This window comes from Rhipicephalus microplus, chromosome 2 (genome assembly GCF_043290135.1).
Source record: "Rhipicephalus microplus isolate Deutch F79 chromosome 2, USDA_Rmic, whole genome shotgun sequence".
NCBI lineage: Eukaryota > Metazoa > Arthropoda > Arachnida > Ixodida > Ixodidae > Rhipicephalus > Rhipicephalus microplus.
The window spans coordinates 297,084,164-297,097,163 of NC_134701.1; the positions used below are offsets into that span (position 1 = coordinate 297,084,164).

General features: G+C 46.2%; 1 protein-coding gene across 1 annotated transcript in view; it reads right to left on the minus strand.

Moving 5' to 3' along the window:
• The window catches only part of LOC142795486 (CD151 antigen-like), a 60,708-nt gene that overhangs the window by 13,911 nt on the left and 33,797 nt on the right, over positions 1 to 13,000 (minus strand). The gene's annotated exons all lie outside the window — the stretch shown is intronic.

Genomic DNA, 13,000 nt, shown 5'->3' on the forward strand with positions numbered 1-13,000 from the left:
TGTAGAAAGCAGACATGCGCACGCGTCCCCCGTGCAGCCCGGCCACAATCTGCCCACACTTGCAGGGAGGGAGACGGGCTCGTCGCGTTCCATTTTCACGGACGCCGTCACAATATCGCTGTTTTCATCCCTCTAGGCTTAGCGTTCCGGCGCTGCAGTCAGATTGAAAAACTCGACGGCATGGTGCCAATATTGTTACATCCACAGATTGGGCGGGGGGTAGTGGAGACAGGTTTCAAAAAGGCTTACCCTACAAAGCGACCGAGACGGAACGCGACGTACTCCACTACCGTCACGCACAAAGACACTACGGCCGAGTTCGTCGACTCTGAGACGTTGCGCAAAGATGGCACTCGAAACAGGTAGTCCACAAACACGGGTTTATTTACCCAAGATACAGCACAGCGTGACCATCACGGGCTTACAGGCCGGCAGAAAAGCTCCGCAATACTGATCGAGTACGCCACCCTGCGGCGCCACGATTACCACGCAAAGCGGAACCACCAAAGCGCGCGAATGAAAAGTCGGCCACAAAGGCAGACCATAACTTCCTCCGTTGCAGGCGTGCAAGCATTTACTAAGCACGCGAGCGCCGATTAGTAGGCATAGGGTTTCCTAAATATACCCTAAAGGGAACTCTGGTGCTAGTGTCTGTGGGAGCTGCACCGCACGGCGCTTCAGCCAGCATGGAAATGATTGCTAGTACACGGATTTGTCTTGTTCGTACTTCTGGCTCCTTTGGCGTTCGCGTGGCTTGATGCTGTTCTGTCACAAAACAAACATCAGCAAATATTCAGTGGTCGTGCTTCCCCACCTTATTCTTTTAGGCTTACCATATCAAATCTTTTCACGAAGTTCAAAACGGTTCTTTCTTTTCATCGAAACACAAGGAAACACACGAATAAACGAAGCCACAAGTGCGATTCGCCACTCGCAAACATAAAGACTAGAAAAACCCGTGTACTACTGATAATTCCCATAGTCGCTGAATGTTTGCAGCACCAGAGTCCTATCTACCTAAATTTAGAAAACTCTGTGGTAGTAGCAACATTGGAGTGGAGGAGTGTCTAAAGCGCTGGCTCCCCCGTAGGCTTTTTGCGGTGAACTGCCGCGCCGCGCCGCTGCTGCGCTGAACACGTTCAGATTGGCACGGTGGATGGACGTGTTTTTGAGCGCTCCCGATAGACTTCGCAGATAAGTGGCTTTGCATGTTTTCAGCTTGATTTTATAATAATTAGGACAGCAGTGTAAACCTTTGTTGTTCTTAATACTTTTTACGGCTTTTTCGGAGGTCAGTCACTAGGTATTTACTTGTTTGTGTGTGTGTCTTCTTTGTGTTTTTTTTTCTTTTGCCACTCCGTGGGGGAGGTGCACATACACCGAACACGCAAAGTTTTGTAGTAGAGCTTGGACTTTCTTTGTTTCGTAGGGCAGGATTCGTCATACGCCATGTTTTGTAAATATAGAGTGGGACAACTCATAAGGACAATTTGTGTCCCAAAGACATGATTAAAAAAGCTGTAAAATGTTCAGGATGTGGGGTGGGTTTGGAAATGAATGCAATTGCAGATGCGTATGGAGAGGAAGCTGACGCCAAGTGTAGGCATGTGAGGTCGAGAAAAAAATTGAGAGAGTGATGGTCGCCCAGAGTGAACTATTCTTGAGGATCACTCAGCTCGAGACTATGTTGACAACGGAGCAAAAGAACGAGGGCTATGGGAGAAAGGCTCAAGTCCACCGAGGAGGCACTAGCGAAGGTGAACAAAGGAGTGGCCGACGGAGAGAACGGTAGAACACCGGCAACCGGAACGGCGGAGACGAATGAGCAAGCAAGTTCGGAAAAACAGGTTCAGCCGGCTCAATGGTCGCAAGACCCAGCTTCAGTGAAGTAGTGGTGGGGTTGGGAGGGGACAAAGCAGCCGGCGTCTCAGGTGCAAGTAACCCTCAGCTCAGGACGCTCCAGCTGAAAAGTCACAGCACGTGATATTCGCTGGAGACTCGAATTTAAATCGATGCGCAGAAGCAATCAAGCAGAGGGTAGGAGGTGACAAGAGTGCTGCAGTAGAGACGTTCCCAGGACGCAAGCTGGAAGCAGTCATGAGGCAAGTCAGCGCAAAACTTGGAACTACAGCTGATGGACGAAACCTCGCAATAATTGCAGGTGGTGTAAACTATGTCTTAAATGAAGATACGATATGACTAACGACCACAATAGCGAAAGGGGTCGATGACATGCGCGTCATTTCTTCTCAGGTAGAGGTAGTGATATGCACGATACCGGAGGTACCAGTGCGTCACAGCAACCTGCAAAGAGCGCTTGTCAACGCAAACCAAGCGATATGGCGGATGAATCGAGAAAAAGGCTTTGAGGTGGTGGAAAGCAACAGAGAGGTGCATAGGTAGGGTGGTTTTCAACGAGACAGAATTCACTTCGATGGGAGGCTAGGTCATTAGGTGGGTTGGCGACTTGCAGGACGCGCAGTAGCTTTTTTTTGGGGGGGGGGGGGGTGAGGGGAGGGGGTTGGGGTCCAGCATGGCTAGTAATGAGGAAAACAACCAGAGGACTCTTTGATAGGCAGTATAGAGAGATACGATTCCAAAGTTGCACCAATATCTAAGACATGTAAAGACCGGGGCAGAAATTGACGTAGTCGCGAGGGCCGAGCTAATTCAGACGTAGGGTATGATAACATGCAGGGTGGCAGGAATAGGCTGAAGTGGGAAGAGATAGAAGAACAGCTAGAAGAGGATATGTCAATGGTATATGGTTTTGTAGAAACACATCTTAGGGACGCGAAACAACCACCTAACAATCCGTACTACGCATGGGAATACTGTAATAGAACAGGAGGCTGCAGAAAGGACGTGGTATTAGGACATTCATAAAAGTACAGAGGGGCAAATGGTCAAGCAGGAGCGCAAAGAACATTTATGGCTAAAAGGAAAAGTGGCAGGGAAAATGATGCCCCTGGGTTTTGTATACTTGTGGAATGAGGCAAAAGCCAAAGAGAAAAACCAAAAAAAATGTTGATACTAAATAGAGGAAGCGAACTCGAAAACTGTCAAGCAAGTATTTAGGCAACAGCAGAATATCAAACGAAAACGAAACATCGGTTAAGATTAAGGTCAAGGAAACAAAGAGGGGCATGTGGAAGATAAGAATGCTTACGAAATCAACACTGGAGACCTACTGAACTTCTAAGCAAGAAATCGCTAGGGAAAAGATCTACGATGATTTTCGGGGTATTTCTGTGCTCTTCGAGGCTAGAACGGGATTATTGTAGACCAAGACATAGAGAGCAAAATACCAAGGCACAGACACGGTAGTTAGTGCGTGTGGAGAGGAAGAGGAAACGACTGAACACTTGATAATGTTCTGTGAAGGGCTCCGCCCTGTAGTCGAAGACAATGGCGGCGAATTTTTCAAAGCATTGGGATTTAGGGACAGTGAAGGCAAAATAGACTTTAAACAGGTAGAAATAACCAAGACGAGGCTAAATGATTGGCGGCTACAATCGAGGCGCGAGTGAAATTCTATCCTTAAAGGGCCACTCAGCAGGCCCCATACCAAATTTTAGTTAGACAGTGGAAGTTGTTTGGTGTCTAACGAGGAACGTTTTGCCACAAAAATTTTTCTAATCAGTTCATCACGAGCAGAGAAAACAGGTTTTTCGTAGTGGCGCGAAACGAGGATGATAGGAGGCGGGCTCGAAGCCCTTGCGGCTCCTCCGCGTAGCCTTCGCAAGCCAAATCTCTTCCCCACCCTCTCCAGCATCCGGCCATAAGGTGACGTGCACATGACGTGCCCAAACAAGTCCAACCCCCGAGCACGCGAGCAACGTTGCTTTGTTGACCAGTGTTATTTTGTGGTGTTCTGCCTCCTTCTGCGCGATGGTTTGGAAACACTGGCTTAGACGCAGTAGAGTACATGTGCACAATGAGTCTGCAAACGCGTAGAAGCGTTCCACGGCGGTCGTCTGCTCAATGCGCGGACCGCGGGGACACGAACGCATGCGACACGCTGGCACATTAGCCCCGCATCTCGTAGAATTTCACGGGAAAAAATGAAAAAGCGCACAATTTTCATTGCGTCTCATTATCTATTTCAAGTTTTATTAATATTTTAAAGCAACAAATACATAAGCTACGCATGTTGTGGTAAATCATTTTCGCCATGTCACGTGGTATACTGTTCACAATGTCAGAGCAGAGTCGTCTACGTAGAGGACTAACTTCATTGCATTGCCGCATACGTAGGGCCATTCATACGCCTACGTCATTCCCTCATTCTCTAAGCGTGCGCTGGTAGAGGGGAGGGGTAGCAGCGTTCACCCTGAATTTGGACCCATTTCCGCACAGGTAGCGTTGCAAATTTCGGCAGACATGATCCTGAACGCCTCGTCTACGCATTGCGCTTGTGAGCTCAAAATTGTCAAACCAGGTGAGTGGCCCTTTAAACACGCAGTCATAGCCCAATTGAAAATCCTGTGTTGGTGGATGGTGGAATCGTTGGTGGATATGGGGGAAAAATAGTGGATATGGTGAAAATATAGTGGATATGATGAAAATATTAGTGGATGTGGTGAAAACTGTAGTGGGCATAATGGCTGATGACGGTGAGAGTGGAAAAAAATGATGGCAGATGGTGGTGGTGCATGGCGAGCCAATGGTAGTGACGGTAGAAAATGCCAGCTGATGACAGCTAGAGTGGAAAAAAATGGTGGCAGATGGTGGTGGTGGTGCTGGCGAGCCAATGGTGGTGACGGTGGAAAATGCCGGTTCATGGTGGCGAGGCAAAACGTGTTCGGGGGAAGGCTTGGTGAGCAAGGTGGATGACGGTGGCATGATGGAAGCTTGATGGATGACGGTGGCATGATGAAAAGCACATGACAGTATGTGAAATCACTTATTTGTAGTGTTTAATTCTTGAATGCACTGAGATATATGCTAACGGTAAAAAAATACAACGCTGCTCATTATGCTTTCTAGTACGTTATTTTTTTATTCCTGTGGTGTCAACAACGCTTCCATTTTTGTGGAACATAGAGTATACGTGGCCGTGAATATGCTTACATTTAGCGCACGTACTTGCAACGGTTTGACATCCGCGATGTGTTTTTTATTTTGTAGGGATGTTTAGAAGACTGGAGTTGTCACTGTGAACATGACAATAAGTGTTTTACATCGGCGCGCAGTTGTCGACAAATAATTGGGCTCCAGTTCGCAATTGCCCCTTTCAATATTAGAGCAGAACACAGTAGTCACTTGATGTCGCCACGCTAGACACGCAACTCTGGCAATTCTTGCACACTATTGTTTGAGCCGTACGTTTAAGTTAACAAATTTTGCGCGAATATGCATAAACTTTCACTTTCGTCATGCGTCGAGATGAGCACCAGTGAATTTGACTTTTACCCTTCTCTTCTACCACCATGATTTCCACCAAAGGTTAGTCATACCGACCAAGCCCGTGCAAGTGTCATCAGCGCTTCTGGGTTTCAAAATACACAATTTTGACGAGTAAAATGACAATACAGCACAGCTTCAGCATCATTTACCCTAAATGAAGCTTTTTTATTGTGTACGGTGTCCGCGCAAGAAGCGACAAACATCGATGCGACGCGCTTGCAGCACTTCCACCAAAGGTACGCCTCGCCTCACCGACAGCCGCCGGTCGCACTCGCCGGCACTTCGCTGGCTCTTATGCGAGAACATAGACACGTCAATTTGTACGCTTACTGAACCAATATGATAGCATAATGTTTCTGGCACACTGCATTCGTTTTTGACAAACCGTTATGTAGCTGTTTTTAACGACAGGGCAACAGCGGAGTGCTGGCATCACTGCGGTGTGCTTGCGCGAAGAACATCAAAATCAATTGTGGGCGTATCTATCGAATGAGCACAGAAGCGTCATAAAGCCTGAACTGTTATCGCCCTTCCAAACGAGCGAGAAACGGATAATAAACTTGCCAGTAACCGCCGATAAACTCTACCTGCTCCTCAGTCGACTGAGTAGTTTTTTTTTTTTCATGCGGTTGTAAATTGTAACAAAAACATACCGCTGTTGCCATTATCTCAGAGGCAGTTGTTACAGGCAGCAGATGGTCGTGTTTATCAAATGAGCAAATTTTAGTAGCAGGTGCAGATCACGTCCCTCCCGAGTAAACGACAAACATAACTGAAGTTAAACTGAGACTTTGTGAGTTGACTACTTCTTCAGCACCCATATCGCCATCTCTTCGTGGCGCAGTGGTTAGTGTGCTCCGTTCGAAATTCGGAGGTCGCAGGTACGACTCCACGCCGGCGCGCTTATTTTTTACGGGTGCTTGCTACATCCTTTTTTATACAAATATTTTTATGACTTCTTTAGTGGCAGCTCGTCACGGTGGTTCTTACGCTGCTTCACTCTTCAAAATTGCTGGCTGGAGCGCGCCATCCACCATTCACTCCACCATACGCCCCCATACACAATGTGCCGCAAACATTTCCACCGCCATAATCCACCAAAATGGTGGTTGGTGGAATCCGCCATTCCTATAGTGGACGTTTTCTTTTTTTTTCAATAGGGAGTACTTAACTTTACGGCTAGGTGGCGTAATCTATCGTTAGGCAACCTTCATGTGCGCGCGTCTCCGTGTTAAGGGCAGAGAAAGCTTCGATCATGGTTGCTTACAACTGGCGAAAGCGGCTGCCATGCTTGATGGGCCGCCATGTTGGTTCTGAGCGGTCACTCATTTACATTGAAGGCAGCGTGCGTTTCAATAAAAAGGTGGTAGTTTTTATATATATAGCAAGTTATGAATGCTGAAGGATTGTTCTCTGAAGTTAGCCACGGTTTTGTAGAACAGGAATGACATGTTCGTGACTCGAGTTTGAGTAAAATACTTTTAAAACAGTTCGTTTCTCCCACCTGGGAGACCCACCGCATTGGTGGAGTAAGGATACTAAGGTAGCCTATGTTTGCGAGGGGAAAACCTCGATGTCACCATAAACAGACTTCAATGCCTGCGCGGCATTCTTGAAGAAAATTCACCTTAGCACTGCAGACATATCAGAGGCCTTCTAGCGCATGGCTAAACCGTGCTCTTTATATGATAGTACCCATAACGACAGGAAAGGCCGCTCAAACAACAGGGAAGCTCGCAATTTTTTCTCTAAATCACATTACTCCGCTAGCTTGTTTTTATACCCTAAATATTTTGTCCGTATTAGGCCGTTTGCGAAAAAAGGCGCGCCTAGCGCCACGGACGCAAACTGCAGTCTGCCGCCATTGTGAGGGCACCGCAGCAGACGACGCAGGTTGTGTGTTCCAGCGAATCTGATGCGCGTTTCATGCAGCGTACAAATACACCTCTTTCGCTCCCGCAGGACGAGGACCACGTCGATAGAGCACGCCGATGAGAGTTTTCTGCAGGCCGAATTCATGCATTGCCTCTCATAACAAGCCAAATTGCTCGTCCAACCCGTTGAAGGGTACAAAATATTGCTTATTGTGCAGCGGAAGCAGCCCAGAAAGCTTACCAGAGAGTACTAGGAGCACGTTCAAGCTAGGAAGCGGTGCAATTGCTGTGGATGAACCTGATTCTGATTCTTTATTTCAGCATTCATTTACGACAAATGCTAGGACAGGAGCAAAAAGCCACTATCATAGCGGCTTGACGAAGGCCCCTGCACTCACAGAATTTGGCAGGAGACAACACACGTACTCAAAAACTAAAATGCATAGATATACCGATTATCTTTCGGGAAAAAAAGTAATCAAAGTAATAAAACACTGAAATGTGCGTTGGAAATTGACAGCACAACAAAAAGTTTCCTTTTTTCTTTACACAGAATACACTTTTTTAGTGAACAGTTCACAATGTTTACAAACACAGTCATAGAAAATACGCATCATGGTGAGACCACACAGATTTTCGAGTACATAAGAGCACATAGGAAGGCTTTCACACACACCACAAAAATAAAAGATATACCATACCTAAGAAACAAGAAAGGAGAAGCAAGCACATATGTGGCACAAAATTACTCACATAAAGCAGCACGGCTAAGAAAATACTGCTTGAACATTCAACGTGTATTTAAATTAATGTTTTCCCCCTCAAGATTGTTAAGCAGTAATGATATACGGAAAGGTAGCCGGTCTCTTCTATGATTTGTTCGCGAAAAGGGGACATCTAAGTTTGACGCTCTCTGATGTCATAATTGAGTTGATGTGGTTTGTTTAACTTACAAAGATGAATAAATGCACCATGGTCTCATTTAACGCTTTCTTTATACTTCATGGCAAGGTTAAACTCATAATGGTAACGAAATGGGAGAACATTAAACTGAGCAAATAATGGACTTGTATGGCTGTCATAAAGAACACACGCAACATGCCGTAATGCTTTTTTGTAGCATAAATAATGTCCTGCTATTTTTCTTTGACGTAGTTCCCCATACTAAATTACAATAACTAGCATGAAAGATAATATATTGTATTGTACAACAGTAGCCGTATTTTTTATGGAAGAACATCCCGAAGCCTACACAGTGCCCCGCAACCTTTCGCCATACGTGTTCCAACGCGTTCGATGTGTTTGTCCCACAATAAGTGCTGATCGAAGATTACACCTAACGTTTTAACGTCAGCCGTGACTTCGATTCCTTCTGATCGATAGAATATGTTTAGATTACTATTTACGTGTTTTTGGGTTGGTGCAAAAAGAACAGCTTTTGTTTTTTTTTAGAATTAACCTGCAAAGAATTTGCTTTGCACCACAAATACAGCGTTTCGAGAACAGAGTTAGCTTGTTGGGATAAATAATCAGTACTACGCGACTGGAAGGAAAAGCTGGTGTCATCTGCGTATACTATATAAAGTAGCAAGCTGCTAACTTTTACTAAATCATTTATATAGAAGTTGAACAGTACGGGTCCTAATATGCTTCCTTGAAGAACATCAGCTTCCAGCTTCAGTGGGTCTGAGTTTTCACCCGAGATGCAAGCGCATTGTTCTCTGTCAATCAGGTAAGACCTGAGAAGATCCAGTGGTAATCCACGGAGTCCATAATGTTCTAGCTTTTTTAGTAAAGTAACATGGTTAATCCTGCCAAAGGCTTTAGAAAAATCAACAAGTACACCTAATGTTAACGTTTTCTCTTCAAAGTCATTCAAAATTAACTCCTTCAGTGTTAATAGAGCCAATTCCATCGATAGGCCCTTACGGAAGCCAAATTGGTATGGAGTTAATAGCCGATATTTTTCACAAAATGACACAACCCATTTACAAATAATCTTTTCCTAACCTTTTGAAATGACAGGGAGCACTGACACCGGCCGATAATTCGACATATCATTTCGGTCACCTGATTTGAACAAAGCAGTTATCTTTGCTTGTTCCGTTTTTTTCGGGAACACACCAGTAGACATGCAAATATTGAATACGTGCGCAAGTGCATCCACTAGAAAATCTAGTGCAAATTTAATTCGTTTAATCTGCAGACCATCAATGTCCCTTGCCTTACTGTTCTTTAAAGATATGAAAGCAGAGTAAACTTCTTCAGGTGTCGTGGGCTAAAAAAATGCCGTGTGCAGATTAAGCGCTCCCATGTAATTAAAAGCGTCTTTACTGTGAGCGCTAAACTCTAAACTTGTGAAGTGTTGATTGAAGCAGTTTGCTAATTTAACAGCCTTTAGCTGCTTCCCATTCTCACTAACTTCGAGCTTTTCATTGCTTTTGCTTTGATTTAGAAGTTTATTAAGAGCCCACCAAACTAAATCACCCTTAGAATACGTATCGCTAAACAGTTTTTCCATGTATACCTTTTTTGCATCTGGAAGAAACTACAAAATTACAAAATTACGATATTTTTTAAAAGCGAAAAAATCATCCGGGCTTCTCGAGCGCACGAAGTGGCTATACAAGTCGTTTTTCTTACGAATTAACTTTAAACATTCACTTGTTAACCAAGGTTCGCGTGAATTTTTTGATGTCTTTATCATTGCTAACTTAAAACAACTACTGTAGGTGTTTTTTATCATGCGCATTAGTGTATCGTAAGCTGTGTTAGCGTCGATACAGTTGAATACGGGTGCCCAGTCAACGGCTTCAAGCTGATCTCGAAAATCATTAATTCTTCTTGGATTTGTCTCCTGAATTGAAGATTTAGATTCGTGTTGTCTTGCTGTAAGAATGTTGTTTCGTTTAGAAAACATGTAAATCGGCAAATGATCACCTAAATCCACAACAATGGTACCAGCACTGATACTTGGCACTGGGCTATTTGTAATAAATAGGTCGATAAGTGATTGAGTAAGGCATGTGACACGAGTGGGTGCTTTTATTACGTTCGCACAATCTAAAGAGTCAAGGAGTAAGGCTAAAGCGTGAGTAACTGAATTCCATTGCAGCTGATTAATATTGAAATCACCACCTATGTCTATGCACAGTTTATTTTGATATTGTCATGGCGGTCGAGACGCGGCCGAAGACAGGAGACTTTGTGTTGGAATTTAACTGTTTATTTGGGCGAACCTGTGCCCGGTAAACAAAAAGTCCGATTGCAGTAGCAGTCTTGGACTGATAGCGGCGAACGGAGCGTCGGCCGTAGATCAACTACTGAGAAGCGGCGAAGTGCGTCGGCATTTATACTCTTGCCATCGAAAGTTCTAGCGTTATCGCTGGCGGTGGCGTAGGTTCCAGAATAATCTGTACAGTTCGCAGAGTGGGCGTGATCTTATCGAAACGATCTACTACAGTCCAGAACCTTCTCGAAAACTGCAGACGCGGTTCGCGCTGAGAATCGTGCGGTGTTTTGGGACGATAATAAAAACTTCGGAAATGGAACGTGGCATTGCCCCCCTCTGAACAAAGGCATCGTCCCGATGCTTCAACTAAAGATGAAGGTACAATAATAATGCAAGAAAGTACAATGAATAAATTACGATACAACTATAATAAAAAACACTGTTTCAATTTGTTAACGCGCATGAAACGGCTTGAGGCGCGCGACATGGACGACTTCAGGTCTCGATCGGCGTCGTTGAGAGTTTGTGATGCCGTCGGGGACAACCTCGTTATCAAGTGGGCCAAGACGTCGAAACACCCTGTACGGTCCGAAGTACCGTCGCAGAAGCTTTTCACTTAGTCCACGTCGGCGTGTCGGCGTCCACACCCAAACACGTTCACCGGGCTGGTATTCCACGAAGCGTCGTCGAAGATTGTAACGGCGGCTGTCGGTCGTCTGTTGATTCTTGATACGAAGACGCGCGAGTTGTCGGGCTTCTTCGGCGCGTTGAAGGTACTCACTCACATCGAGGTTTTATTCGTCGGTGACGTTGGGTAACATGGCATCGAGCATCGTTGCCGGGCTCCTTCCGTAGACCAATTGGTATAGAGATATCTGCGTCGTCTCTTGCACCGCCGTGTTGTATGTGAATGTGACATACAGAAAACTGTACATCGACATGCTAGCAATGTACATCAACGTACATTGCCAGCATGTCGGCGATCGTCTTGTTTAGCCGCTCGGGGAGGCCGTTGATATGTGGGTGGTAGGCTGTCGTCCGGCGGTGGTTTGTCTGGTTGTATGCCAAGATCGCTTGAGTCAGGTCAGCAATAAATACCATTCCTCTGTCGGTGATAAGGACCTCCGGGGCGCCGTGACGTAGCACGATATTTTTGACGAAGAACTTAGCTACCTTGGATGCACTGCATTTGGGAAGGGCTTTTGTCTCGGCGCAGCGGGTGAGGTAGTCGGTAGCTACCACAATCCACTTGTTTCCAAAAGCCGACGTCGGGAATGGCCCCAGTAGATCCATCCCAATCTGCTGGAAAGGTCGGCAAGGTGGTTCAATTGGCTGCAGAAGCCCGCTGGCCTTGTCGGCGGTGTCTTGCGTCGCTGACAGTCCCGGCATGTCCTCACATAACGAGTGACGTCGGTGGTAAGACGTGGCCAGTAGTACCTTTCTTGTATCCTCGCGAGCGTGCGAGAAACACTGAGGTGCCCTGCCGTCAGATCGTCGTGCAGGGCCTGCCGGAGTTTTGGTCGCAGAGCTGAAGGCACCACAAGGAGGTACTTAGCTCGAAGCGGTGAAAAGTTTTTCTTTTGTAGAATAACATTTCGCAGGAAGAACGACGCAAGTGCGCGCTTGAATACCTTCGGGACTTCGGTGGTCCTGCCTTCGAGGTATTCTATTAGGGCCTTAAGTTCCAGGTCGGCCCGTTGTTGTTCAGCGAAGTTGTCGGTACTTATCGTTTTCAAGAAGAAGTCTTCATCCGGGTCGTCAGGTGGTGGTTGGTCGACAGGCGCACGAGAGAGACCGTCGGCGTCGGAGTGTGTCTTGCCGGACTTGTAAATTACAGTAATGTCATACTCTTGAAGTCTCAGACTCAATCGTGCGAGCCGACCTGAAGGGTCTTTCAAGGTGGCTAGCCAACACAAGGCGTGGTGGTCGCTCACAACTTTGAAGGGCCTGCCATAGACGTAGGGGTGAAATTTTGACGTAGCCCAAATGATGGCGAGGCACTCCTTTTCTGTTGTGGAATAATTGGCTTCTGATTTGAATAGCGATCGGCTGGCGCAACCAATAACCCTTTCAAGTCCATCAGCCCTCTGCACAAGAACGACGACAAGACTTAAGCTGCTTGCGTCAGTGTGTATTTCTGTCTCGGCGAACTCATCGAAATAGGCCAGTAACTGAGGCGTCCGGAGGCGATGTTTAAGCTCCTGGAAAGCGTGTTCCTGCGGCATTTGCCACTTAAACTCCACGTCGGCCTTGGTAAGGTTAGTGAGAGGATCAGCGATGCAGGCGAAGTTTTTCACGAACCGCCTATAATAGGTGCACAGGCCCAGAAATCGGCGCAACGCCTTCTTGTCAGTGGGCGGCGGGAATTCTGCGATGGCGGCTGTTTTCCGTGGATCGGGACGATCTCCAGACTTGCTAATAACGTGCCCCAGAAACAAGAGCTCTTCGTACGCAAACATGCACTTTTCTGGCTTCAGTGTGAGTC